The sequence below is a fragment of the Armigeres subalbatus genome, chromosome 1 (genome assembly GCF_024139115.2).
Source record: "Armigeres subalbatus isolate Guangzhou_Male chromosome 1, GZ_Asu_2, whole genome shotgun sequence".
Classification (NCBI taxonomy): Eukaryota; Metazoa; Arthropoda; class Insecta; order Diptera; family Culicidae; genus Armigeres; species Armigeres subalbatus.
In genome coordinates, this window is record NC_085139.1 from 197032781 (window position 1) to 197047496 (window position 14716).

Here is a 14716-nt window from a genome sequence, read left to right on the forward strand (position 1 = left end):
AATCGGAAAAACAGTTCGGATTCAGTAAAGACAGATCGGCTGTGGATGCAATTAGGACAGTCATTGAAGATGCAGAGGTCCAAAAAGAAGAGGAGCGGCAATCGGTTCTGCACGGTAGGGACGATCAGTGGTGCGAATTCTCAGTCTCAGTGACTGAGATTTGTAGCCCATTGATACTATTGCCCGTTCACACTCACTTCCTTGCAGTGAAAACTGAAAACGGTTAGCGGCAACAATCAAAGATAAAGTAAACAAAAGAACTCTTTTCTCATCGCACACGCAGCCCGCAGTGACAGTCCATTCAGTTTACTCGCTGGTGCGTGAAACTGACGGCCCTATATAAATGCATGGGTGAACACTATCACTTGAAAGAAAAAGACAGGAAATTTGTGCCGAATGATCATCAGCTTCAGCACACTGTTTGCAAACCGAGTTGACTAAGCTATTCCTGCTTTGTCTTTCTGATTGAAAGGCATAATCATGGGCAAAGAGGAGCAGACAAAAATACAAAACAAAGGAATCAAACTCATCAGGAATTATGGCATGATAAATTGCACCACTGGTGACCATTGACGTCAAAAACGCGTTCAATAGTGCAAGCTGGGAGGCCATCGCCGCAGCGCTGCACAGAATGCGGATCCCCGAATTCCAATGTATCAACGTAGAGGAGACTCCAGAGCACGTAGTATTCGACTGCCCAAGGTTTGCGGAGGCACGTAGAAGAAGGCCTGTGTAACGAGCTTGCCGTAGGTTGTTCGGATAGAATGAACTTAACGAGGAGAGGTCTAGTTGCAAGTGTGTTCTGTATTTTTCCAAACCTCTTAACTTAACTTATCATCTAGGAAATAATGGTTGAACGAGGAGTGAGCAAACGACGGTCGGTGTGTTTAACAAACAGCGTGAATGCAAATGGTGCTTGTTGTGCACATGTGGTAATAATTTGGAGGTTTCAATATAACGAAGAGTAAATACAATACGTGTAAAATTGGCCTAGTGAGACCTTCTCATTAGGTCAAGTACGGGTGGTCGGAATTTAGGCAAATAACTGTGTCGGATTGAGGAAGTGTTTAATTTGTATTCATTCAAACACCTATGATTTCTCTCCAATGATCCTATTGTCTGAGGGTGATATGCCGTAGAACAAATATGATTTATTTTTAAAAGATCGCATATGTTATCAAATATTCCTTTGTACTCGGTTCCTTGGTCCGTGTGAATGGCACCCATAGGACCGTAAACTAAGATACAATGCTCAACTATTGCTTTGGAAATTGTAGCTGATGATTTGTCTGGAATTGGAATAATAATTGTATATTTGCTGAGATCACATTGCATGGTCACAGCATACCTGTTGCCGTTAGAGGTTAAGCTAAATGGACCAATTGTGTCAATTGAAACAATTTTGAAAGTTTTGATAGGTGTCGTTGTTTTAATCATTTTTTCTTTGACGGGTGTGAAATGTTTGTTTATTTTACATAACTCACACGATTTAATAAACTTGTTAACAATGTACTTCATGTTGCGAAAAATATATGAATTTCGTATTTTTTTGTATAATCGTGATATACCAATATGTCCTCCAGTTGGTAAACAATGATTTAATTCCAATAGTTTCTGTATTTCAGTGCTATCTGATAGAAATTTAGGTGGTTCAAAAATAATAATTTGAACTGTGTTTAAAATTTTGTTTCCAATTTGTTTGAAATAATTAAGATATATAGAATTGAATATATCATCGTTTTTCGAAATTGCTATAATGTTTTCAAATTTGGATTGTTGGAAATAATCATTAATAATATGAAAAATGTTTTTTAAATTTTTCAAAGTAAATTCTAGTCCTAACGCTAGAGTTAGGCCTTTTTTATATCTTTTGTCGAATAAGCTTATGTTTCTCACCGGTGGATTTAAATTTTGCAATATTTTGAATGCGATTTATAAATAATTTATAAATTTGTTCATTATTAATTGCTTCATATATGTGAAGATGATCAGGCTTCACTTTATTATTTTTCTCGTTGCTTTTTGCTATGCAAGGTTTGCTTGTCATTGACCTTGTCTGCATTTGTAAGATATTCATATTCTTTAATTCATCAGAGTTTACGTTAATTCTAGATAAAGCGTCTGCTACGACATTACTTTTACCTGGGACAAACTCTATCTCGAAGTCGAACTCTTCGAGGTCGACTCTTATCCGAGTTAACTTCGAGGAAGGGTTTTTCAAGCCAAAGAGGTAAATTAAAGGTCGATGGTCAGTACGCACTATGAATTTTTTACCTAATAAATATGGTCGGTAATGCATTATCGCCCAGTGAATAGCAGCTAATTCTTTTTCGATGATGTGTTTATTTGCTTCGCCTTTTGTAAACGCGCGACTGGCGAAAGAAACAGGCAGATCATTGTTTCCATGTGTTTGAGATATAGGAAAGCACCGCACGCAAAGTCAGATGCGTCTGTTGTAACAATAAAAGTTTTTTCAAAATCTGGATATTGTAAGATATGGGGCGAGAGTAAGTTATTTTTAAGTTTAAAGCAGTTTGACAGTCTTTTGTCCAAGAAAATTTTGTATTTTTTCTCAATAATTTGTTCAAGCAGTTACAAATAGTAGCTAAATTCGGAATGAATCTTCTATAATAGTTGCACATTGCCACAAAACTTCTAACTTGATCAGCATTTTGTGGTATGGGGTAATTCTTTATTACCTCAAATTTGGAATCATCGGGTAAAATGCCTTTATCGGTAATCTTATGCCCTAAGAATGTAACTCCGGGCTGAAAAAAAACAACATTTTTCAGGATTTAATTTCAAGTTTCGTTCTCTGAAGCATTGGAAGACTTTTCTTAAATTTTTTAATGGTGTGATACCGAGCAACCTACAACAATCACGTCGTCAATATATAAAAATTCGCACTCGGGACTCAAGTCACTTAGTGCCATGGACATTATTCTCTGAAAGCTATTTGGACTTATATTCAATCCAAACGGCAATCTTTTAAACTGAAAATGGCCACGTTCTTGTGATGAGAACGCAGTGAATTCTCTTGAATTTTTATGTATCTCAATCTGATGGAAACCAGACATTAGATCTAGAGTTGTGAAATATTTGGCTCTGCCGAGTTGATCAAGAATGTCATCAGTTCTCGGTAGAGGAAATTCATCAACAACTTTTTGTTTAACTGACGATAGTCTACGACAAGTCTCCATTTTTTCATCATTTAAAGACTTTTAAGGAACCAGAAGAATTGGAGAATTGTAATTTGAAACAGATGGTTCGATAATGTCATTTTCTATTAATTTATTAATTTGACGACAGATCTCGTCTCGTTGATTATGGGCATTTCGGTAATTTTTAATATAGACAGGAGTTTCATCCTGTACTCGAATTTTCTGCTTCTAAAAATTATTACAAGTCAAGAAGTCATCTTGAAGACTAAAAATATCATTGTACTCATTACATAAATCATTCAATGGTTTTTTTTATGGAACATGGAACGTTACTTAAATTTAACTCTTTCTCTAGGGCTGCAACTCTATTAATTTTATCATTATTTTCAATATTGTAAATGTGATATTTGTGTAGTGGATTTATATGTGGTTTGAAATCTTTTAAAATTATAATTTCACTATTTGTTTTAATTATTCTAATAAATGGTGAATGTTTTGATATTATAGTATTACTGCAAAACACTCCCGGTGAAATCTCTGAAGATTCCACTAAAGCATCATTATCTAGCTTTAAATTGCCAATGTGTCTGATTACTTCAGATCGTGCTGGCAAAATAATCGTACCATTTAAATTATTTTGGCACTATTAAAGAATTGTTATTAAAGTTTATTGTTAAGATCCAAGAATCATAATCTATGTTACACCTAAAGTTTACTGAGAAATCTCGTCCTAATATACCATCAGCAGGTATTGGGAACGAATTATCTACCAATCGAAAATCATGTGATAAATTAAGATTGTTTACAATTATATTAATATTTACACTTCCAAGACTTAAAATTTCTTGGTCTGTGATGCCACGTAGTGCACTTTGATTTTCAGGATTGTAAAATAGTTTTGTGCATAAAAGTTTGGGTTTAAAAATTGATACATCTGCACCAGTGTCAACGATAAAAGTGCAGGGTTGATTTGTCACATTTGTTTCGAGAGAAACAAAATTGCTGGCGGTTACATTTATTGTGTACACTGCCCTTGTATCCTGCCTAAAGGGTGGATATTTTGAATGTTTTCAATCTGTGGGGTAAGTCGTGAAGAGATTGATTGCTGACGTGAAATGTTCGGCAGAAGTTGAGTTCGTTGGTTCATAAAATTTGGGTCAGACTGCATGCAATAAACACGCGGATTTCTTTGGCTATTTTGTGACGAATTGTGGAAAAATCCACGACTATTGTAAAAATGTAATGGAGAATAGTAATTTCTTTGATTGAAAGTCTCATTATTGTGAACTCTACTTTGCATTCTTTGTCGATTATTAGGTATAACTATTTTGTTTGTAACCACGATTAACGATGCTGTTACTATAGTTTCCATGGTTATGGTTCAAATTGTTTCTTCGCGGAAATCCTCTTCTGGAATTTACTGTCAATACTTGTGTAGATAAACCAAAATTCTCGTTTACCTTCTGAATAGCTGATTGAATTGTAGGGAATTCATTAGCTTTTTTTTCAACTAATTTTATTTGCTAATTATCTAATACATGCATTTATCTCTTAGACTAGGTGTTTTCTTAACACTATCATCCTTATTTGCTATGTCACGCTTTTAGATATTATTAATACATTTCAATTGCCTCTGGCAGTTACAATATTTCCTCTGGTTGAATTAAACCATGTAGGAATTACAATGTTTTCTACTTAAACTAAACTTAACCTAATTTATACTAAAGGGTACAAAGGAGCTAATCGTTGCAATAGAAGATTGCAAACGATTTTTATCTAAAATTGAAATTATTTTGTTGGACATTTGTTGCAATGTCTCAGAAATTCTATGAAGTTCATTGGTACTATACCACGGAGGTAACTTCAGAATCATTTTCAAAATTTTATTTTGAATCCTCTGAAGTGCCTTCTTTCTGGTATTGCAGCAACTAGTCCATATTGGCATAGCATACAACATGGCAGGTCTAAAAATTTGTTTGTAAATCTTAAGGCAAAGTTTTGATTTTCTGTTTATAAGTGGATATAGACACTTAATATATTTGTTACATTTGGCTTGAAGGCCTTCAATGTGATTTTTAAAAGTTAATTTTTGATCTAGCAGAGGTCCTAAATATTTAGCTTCGCTAGACCAATTAATTGGAACCCCATTCATAGTGACAATATGTCTGCTAGAAGGTTTCAAATAAGAAGCTCTCGGCTTATGTGGGAAAATTATAAGCTGAGTTTTGGAAGCATTCGGGGAAATTTTCCATTTTTGCAAGTAAGTGGAGAAAATATCCAAACTTTTTTGCAATCTACTACAAATGACACGAAGGCTTCGCCCTTTGGCTGAGAGGCCCGTGTCATCTGCAAACAAAGATTTTTGACACCCTGGTGGTAAATCAGGTAAGTCAGAAGTAAAAATGTTATACAATATGGGCCCCAGTATGCTACCGTTGGGAACACCAGCTCTAACAGGTAATCTATCAGATTTAGAATTCTGATAGTTTACCTGCAGTGAGCGATCTGATTAATAATTTTGGATCAGTTTAATAATGTACAGAGGAAAATTAAAATTCATCAATTTTACAATCAAACCTTCATGCCAAACACTATCAAATGCTTTCTCTATATCAAGAAGAGCAACTCCAGTCGAATATCCTTCAGATTTGTTGAGCCGAATTAAGTTCGTAACTCTTAATAACTGATGAGTGGTTGAATGCCCATGGCGAAAACCAAATTGCTCATCAGCAAAAAGGGTCAAAAACATTATTTTGGTTGAGAATGTCTTCGAAGCTTCGTGTAACCTGATCCTCAATTGGACTAGTGAGACCTAGACTAAAATTATGGGCACTCTCGAACTGCTGAGCAAGTTTTTGAGCCTTTTCGCCATTTGTTAATAAAATTTTATTTCCCTCTTTAAGCGTTGAAATTGGCTTTAAGAATTTTCGTCAATTTCTAAAAGGGTTTCGAACTGGGATCCAACTTCGAGACATTATTCTCAAAGTAGGTATTTCTCAGAATAGCGAAACGTTTTTTTAATTTCATTTTGCAAATCTCGCCAAATAACTTTTAAAGTGGGATCATGAGTTCTTTTGGTATTGCCTTCGCCTCACATTTTTAAGACGGATCAGTAGCTGAAGATCGTCGTCAATAATAATGGAGTTGAATTTAATTTCACATTTAGGAATTGCAATGCCTCTGGCTTCGACAATTAAATTTGTCAAAGATACGATAGCATTATCAATATCACTTTTGGTATCGAGAGGAATATCAACATCAAAATTCCTATCGGTATACGTTTTATATAAATCCCAATCAGCTCTATGATAATTAAAAGTAGAGCTGATTGGATTATAAATGGCTTCTTGTGAGATTTCAAATGTCACAGGAAGGTGATCAGAGCCAAAGTCAGCATGAGTTACCAATTGGCCACACAGCTGACTTGAATCCGTTAAAACTAAATCAATTGTAGAAGGATTTCGACTGGAAGAAAAACAAGTTGGTCCATTGGGATATTGAATAGTATAATATCCCACAGAACAATCTTCAAATAAAATTTTACCATTGGAATTGCTTTGAGCATTATTCCATGAACGGTGTTTGGCATTGAAGTCACCAATTACGAAGAATTTCGATTTGTTGCGAGTTAGAATTTGAAGATCAGCTTTCAACAAATTCTTTTGCTGCCCATTGCATTGAAAAGGCAAGTAGGCTGCAATGAAGGAAAATTGTCCAAAATTTGTTTCAACAGAAACTCCCAAGGTTTCAAAAGCTTTGGTTTCGAACGAAGAAAATAATTTATGTTTGATACGTCTATTGATGACAATGGCGACCCCACCACAGGCGCTGTCAAGACGATCATTTCTGTAGATAAAATAATTTGGATCTCTTTTAATGGAGAGTCCTGGTTTTAAATAAGTTTCTGTTATAATGGCAATATGCACATTATGAACTGTTAGGAAGTTGAAATACGTGGGTACATTGGAAAAATTGGAATTTACTGAAGTGCTTGCTACCCGTTGACGAGCGTCAAAATTTGTTTGTGAATTGTGGTGGGTATGAATTGCTCGACCGGTAACTGGTTTCGAAATTTGAGCGTTTGAAAAATTTCTACCCGTCGAATCTGGGATCCGATTGGAATTTCCCGTCATCAATTTTGCACGGGAATTCAAAACTTTTTTGCGTGAAGGGCATTCCCAGAAATTGGATTTATGATTGCCCCCACAATTTGCACATTTAAATTTATTGGAATCTTCTCTCACAGGACATGCGTCCTTGGCGTGAGAGGTTCCACCACAAATCATGCATTTAGCATCCATGTGACAATGTTTGGTTCCATGACCCCACTTCTGACACTTACGGCACTGGGTGGGGTTTTGGAAATTTCCCCCAGGCCTGCGGAAATGTTCCCATGTAACACGGACATGGGACATAATACAGGCCTTTTCCAAACTTTTAATATTATTTAGTTCACCTTTGTTAAAATGAACTAAATAAAATTCTTGAGAAATGCCCCTCTGGGAAGTACCAGAGTGGGATTTCTTTTTCATCTTAATTACTTGGACTGGTGAAAATCCAAGTAATTGAGATATTTCAATTTTAATCTCATCCAGTGATTTATCATCACTGGGGAGACCTTTCAAGACGACTTTGAACAATCGCTCAGTTTTGTCGTCGTATGTGAAGAATTTATGACGCTTCTCAGTTAAATACTGAAGAAGACGTTTGCGATCGTCAAAGGATCCCACCAAACGCGGCAGTCACCCTTCCTAGCAATCTGAAATGAAACCTTGATCCCCTGAAGGTTACTCAAGATTTCTCGCTTAATTTTTCAAAAGGACCTAAGTAACATTTTTTTGATGAATTAATTTGAATAGCGCAATCAACAGAACAACATGAAAGTTTTTGTTTGAAGTACTCAAATTAATTCATGAAAAAAATGTTACTTAGGTCCTTTTGAAAAGTTAAGCGAGATTTCATTCCGAAAGCCAGAAAACTCGGCAACAGATACCACAATTGGCGGAATCCTTTGTTTCTTCGCATGAATCGAATCACCTGGGCTAAAGGTAGATTCGATTTGCTCAAATTCATCATTAATCAAATCAAACTGATTGCTCAGTTCGATAGGAGAAGAAACAATGTCAACATTAGATTTAGAAGGAATATTTGAAGTCTCGCGCTTGGGCGTCTTGAAACCTTGTTTCTTTGAAGGAAGTGGAGAATTCAGAGACTCCCCCTTCCTCTTGTTTTTGTTAATACTCATTGCTGAGCGTGGAGACGTGACCTTCTAAGAGGTTTTTTCCCAGAACGGTGTCCCTGCAGGATTACCACCGCTTGTCGGAATTTTACTTCCGCAAACGGGTCCAACGTAAAACGAAGGCACGGGTCCTTGCAAAGATCGTAACGGGATCAGTGGGTACAAATTGCGCTAAGAAGCACCGTTGAAATTAAAATAGCTTCGGGTAGTATTAAAAACTTCCTTCCGCAAAGAGAGAAAGAACCGCACAGCACGAAAGCACGATGCGGTCTCAGTTTTCTAGGTTAAATCTACACAGGAACTGTGGCAGTTAATTGTATACATCAACACACCAACCGACATTGTCTTCACTCCTCCGGACGGTTCAAATTATACATCAACCCCTCTCTCTCGTTCATCCTTTCCTTTTATATATTTCTACGCTTCCTAGAATATTCTAGAAAGTTTCTCTCCGATCTTCTCACGACAATAGGTCTTCAGGTTCAGGATTTCTCTCTATAACGATGTCTTACATGCTAAACAAATAATAATTATTTTTAGGTAGGTGTCAACTAATAATATTTAAATTCCGATTGTTGGCTACATGTAAAGCATTTACAATCCTAACCGGACACTTGTTTTCCTTTTTTTTCCTTTCTTGTGAATAAATTTTTAGATATAGATTTAAATAACGCATCTCAATAAATTATTAAATAAATAGAATAATAATAAATAATGAATAAATAAATAAATAAACTATCTCAATAAATAGGAAATAAATAAATAATGCGTCTGAGTAAATAGTTCGGTAAATAGATAAATAAATGTATAAATAAATAAGTAAATAAATAAAGCATCTAAATAAATAAAGAAAATCTACAATCGGAATACATAACAAAATTAAATAAATAATAAATAAAGACACCTTAAGCTACTAAGCGTAAAATAAACATCGTAACCAAACACAAAAATGTGGAAACAGAAGATTAATATACACTTAGAAATTTAAATTAGAAATATAATCATACAATTTGAATAAACAAATAACAATAAATGAGTAATTCTCAATGATATGGAAATGCTAATATCATCTTCCAAACTTGGACGTACATGTTCATGATAGCATTAGAGGCGAAAGTATAGAATTGATAGTTCCGTTAGGATACGGCAGGCATGAAGAATGTTTTTATAGAAGTCGATTTGAAAGCGAGCGGAGGGCAATATTTGTGATGGCACATATCGCACGACCTTCCTTCTGCCAAGCTCCCGTATGAAGGGGGAGGGAAGAATATCAGTGTGGAAGCTGATATATCTCCACTGGCAAAAGGAAGGTGGTTTGACTTGCTCATATGCCATCGCGTGCGGAAGGATTTGCTATCGACGAGTACTGTCTCAAATTTCTAATATGACATCAGCATTTAGTCGAATAGGATTTTTATTGCACAGTTCTGTTTTCTCATTGCGTCCGTCTCGTCGCAACCAACTTGGCTGCCTCGGAGAGAACAAAGCAGAGAAAGGCACTGCTGCTGTACCGTCGACCAATAACAGCTGAATTGATGGATGCCCCCACCAAGGGTAGTACACTAAATTAATGATTTCGTGTGTGTTACTTCTACGTGAAGTTAAACGATTGAATTGATGGATGCCCCCACCAAGGGTAGTACACTAAATTAATGAAGGTCGAAGGTCGTGCGATATGTGCCATCACAAATATTGCCCTCCGCTCGCTTTCAAATCGACTTCTATAAAAACATTCTTCATGCCTGCCGTATCCTAACGGAACTATCAATTCTATACTTTCGCCTCTAATGCTATCATGAACATGTACGTCCAAGTTTGGAAGATGATATTAGCATTTCCATATCATTGTAAATCGTTTAACTTCACGTAGAAGTAACACACACGAAATCATTAATTTAGAGTAATTCTCGCTGAAACCGGGCCACTATTTGCACGAGGTTCTTAAAAATGCCTAAATTTATATTCTTTCGAAAGCTTTCGGTGAGTATATTAAGGATCCGAGTTAAATTCTTCAGAAAGATGAACTCCTCTTTAGTTATACACGAAATCATTTTAATGAGCCCCTAGATTTTTGTCAATTCTTGACTCACCAAAACTGTAATAACTCCAACATTTCTCAACCGATTATAGAGATCAGCATATCGTTGGAAAGAGGAAGAGTGTATCTTCAATTTGCAATAATAAAAATATAAGCAGCCATATTGAATTTGAACGCCATCTTGGATTTCTTTTTAAAAACTATGTTTCCGCCAGGTTCGCAACCACCGATTTTGAATATTAATACATCAATGGAAAGCTTAGCTTATATTGTGCATTGTGTCCGAAAATCTCAGGTGTATGTTTTTTCTATCAAAAGTTATGTACGATTTACCAAATTATTTTTTGAAAGGCCATCTGACCAACGAACATTGTTTCTATGGTTAATATGCTACTACGACGTCAGTTACTTGATTTCATACACTATTCTAAGCCAAATATGTTTGAAAAATGAAAAGCATATCTTCAACAGTATTTTATTTGAAGGGCTCAAAAGTTTTGAGCATAACGGAGCCGTATTCAAGTTATTGTATTAAATAATTCAAGAAGTTTGGTATTGGTAAATAGTACATAACTTTTGATAGAAAAAACATACACCTGAGATTTTCGGACACAATGCACAATATAAGCTAAGCTTTCCATCGATGTATTAATATTCAAAATCTATGGTTGCGAACCTGGCGGAAACATAGTTTTTAAACATAAATCCAAGATGGCAGCCAAATTCAATATGGCTGCATATATTTTTATTATGGCAAATTGAAGATACACTCTTCTTCTTTTCAACGATATGCTGATCTCTATAATCGGTTGAGAAATGTTGGAGTTATGACAGTTGTGGTGAGTCAAGAATTGACAAAAATCGTGGGGTCAATTAAAATGATTTCGTGTATAACTAACGAGGGGTTCATCTTTCTGAAGAATTTAACTCGGATCCTTAATATACTCGCCGAAAGCTTCCGAAAGAATATAAATTTAGGCATTTTTAAGAACCTCGTGCAAATAGTGGCCCGGTTTCAGCGAGAATTACTCAAATATTCTCCATACCATCAGCTGGCCTTTCCAATACATAGCAACATTGTTACCAAAAACGGTTGGTAACCCTAGTACAATACTGAACGAATTTCAAAGTCTCGAACATTGCTTTTCCAGCCCCCCACAAGAAGTTTGGAACATTCTAGAATTAACGGAAATTCAACAATTCTGCGGTGACCATGACAACGACTCTGATGCTTGTGATGCAAGACAGCAACCTCGTGGATTCTATGTACTGTCTGGCTGGCTGCTATGTACAATGTACTCGCTTACTATGGTTTTGCAAAATCTTCAAATTGTTGCTTTGTTAGTAGTTAACACATCTCATAAGGGTGGTGTGGTAGTCATTGTGACTTGCGCGGTAGGAGTGAGATTTCGTCCGTATCGGTGAGGTGGAGACGCACGGTCGGTAAAGCGTTAAAACAGTGCGGTATAATCTTGCGCTGTGGGAGTGTAGTAATTTTTTTTTCGCGAGTGAGAAAGCCGCTAGTAACGGTAGCGGCACAGTGAAACTTTCGTCACGGTACATTGTTCATGGCGTCGAACTTTTCGCGGAGCTCGATTCGACGAGCACGCTTCGAAATCCGTCCGTGTTTGTTGGCGGCGCGCGCTGGTTTAACATGGCGGTGGCATCGAACCACTCGTTTCACCTAGGAAACCTAGGGGGCAGTAATGGCACGGTCACCAACCGTTTTAACGGTGACTATACCGGGAGAAGACTCCCGAGTTACATGGACCCCGACAACTCATCTGGACCGCTCTAGATTACGAGACTGCAAGGTGTGAACGGTCAGCCACTTCCGACTGACCCGTTACTTCTCCGCCTCTTTTCTCGGGGGAGCAATCAAAGGCGCGAACAAGGAGAATGGTGGAACCTCGTACGCTCTCAAGGTTCGCAACAAGAAACTGTTTGATAAGCTGCTGCAGATGGACAAGCTGAGTGACGGAACACAGGTATCGATAATTGAACACCCTCAACTGAACTCCGTCAGATGCGTGGTCTCGAACGTGGACGCCAAGGACCTTTTGGACGACTACCTTCTAAGCCAACTGAAGGAGCAAGTTGTGAAGGAGCTACACCTGATCAAAAATGACTACCAAACGGTAATTTGGCTAACATACCGACAATTATTCTGATCTTCGCAGGTACAGTCATCCCAGAAACCAGAAACTACTATACCAATCCCATGAGGCGTTTCCGGTGTTGGAACAAGAGATGTCCAAATGCAGAACAATTGTGCGACAACTGCTCGAAGCACCACCCCGCGGACGCCTCAATAGCGACCGACGAGCCCACCATTTGCCCATAATGCCCTGATCTATCCTTCTGCAAATTCTGCAAGAGACACGAGCACCAATCCTCCAGCAGAAGATTCCCGGACTAGGATCAAGGATCTGCAGGTATCTAAGACCAAACAAACCTCGGGAAATGGTAACCGTACGGAGACCATCAAGCAAAACGGCACGATCGTGGATATGGTCCGAAAACTGTAGGAGCTGAAGGAAACCATCAGCAACCCAAGCAACACTTCTTGTTTCTCAGTGAGGAAAAATAACTGTGGTGTGACTTACTAATGCTCTGATTTATGCACAACGCGTCATATTTGGAACTCCTTTGTGACACAAAAAGCGCAAGAGGTGGAGCCTATTTGCAACATCTTGCGGCTGCAATGAAAATAAAAACACAAAAACCAACCGGGAATCGAACCATGGACCTTGAGATTTGCAACCTTCTACCATAACCATCACACCAACAATTCTATTTTAAGATTCTGCTACAATTGCACTACATAAACAATAAAGTCATTTGTAACTTCATTGTACATTATACGGAACATGCTGACTGTCAAAAATAAAATACTGCTCAGCTGAGCTCAAAGTGTTTTGCAACATATCAGAAACTTTGTCGTAACAGCAATGAACCGAAGTGATAATAATTCTGCAACTTATCTGTTTTAATTCTGATATGAACACATCGAATTTTAAACTACCCAAGTCAGATGGGTAAAATATTGCGACGCCACTTAAACGGATATGAAACATTGTGATTTTCTGAAACTGGGAAGTGGCTTTAATGTGACTCGATGTATTGCCAGTGTCTTCAATGCAATTTATTAGGAACAAACACCTATTTGAAAGATGTTGCGCGTGCTGCTTGGGAAACTGCAAACGAATCTCGAAGATAAGGACAAAGTTATCGAAAAGCTGAACGTCATTATCCAAAGCAACGACAAGAAGGACACCAAGAAGACCAAGTGAGCCAGCAAGGCAAACACGAGCAAGGTGGACGCATCAAGCATCCGAAATCCCTACGACAATTTCAGCGACAGCGAAGAAATGTTGGTTACACCAACGCAATTCCCTAAACGTGATCGCACCCCAAGAGACTCCAGCGAGAGTGTCAATTTTTCAACTGGAGCCCCACGGACGAAGCATGTGATAGGTAGAACAGCCAAGTAAGTAGTTTTATTGGCTCTGTTTGCCTCTATTGGATCCTACAAGTTATTTACCTACAATGATGTGCAAGCCGAGCCTCCCAGACGAGTACTACTCAAGTAACCAATAAACACAATAAGCACTCCAATTCGCCAAACCGCCCCGACGCTATCATCTTGCCCGGTCTATCCGGCAGTGACACCACCTCTAACCCACCAATCTAGCACTCCAATGGAACATGAACGGTTTCCTCAACAATTTGTGTGACTAGAAACTGCTAGTGTCGAACTCAGAACCGGTAGCCATAGCGCTACAATAAATACACAGAACGACACCCGCCGCTATGGACCGGGCACTGGGAGGCAAGTGCAAATGGTTCACCAAGGTGTAACAAAATGTACACCGATCCGCTGCTGTAGGAATCTTGCAGGAAATTTCTGCCACGGAAATCCCTGTCGGCGCCGACTTCCCCATCGTCGCAGTAAAGCTAGGATGGCTACCGCCGGTAACTATCGTATCGGTGAACATCCCCAGCGGCAAACTCCCAAACCTCAGAAATAGACTGGTGAGAATTCTTGAAAACCTCCCTACCCCCGCGATCATCTTAGGAAACATTAACAACCACCATCAGTCCTGGGGCAGTAGTACAAACAACGGTAGAGGTGAGATAGTCTTCGACGCCGCCGCCTACGCTATATTCGTAATTCTAAACGACGGCACTCGAGGACGAAAGTCAACGGTGTCTGCTGTCGATATCTCTATGGTCTCGATCGGCATAGTTGGTATGCTTCTCTGGTCCTCCGACGAG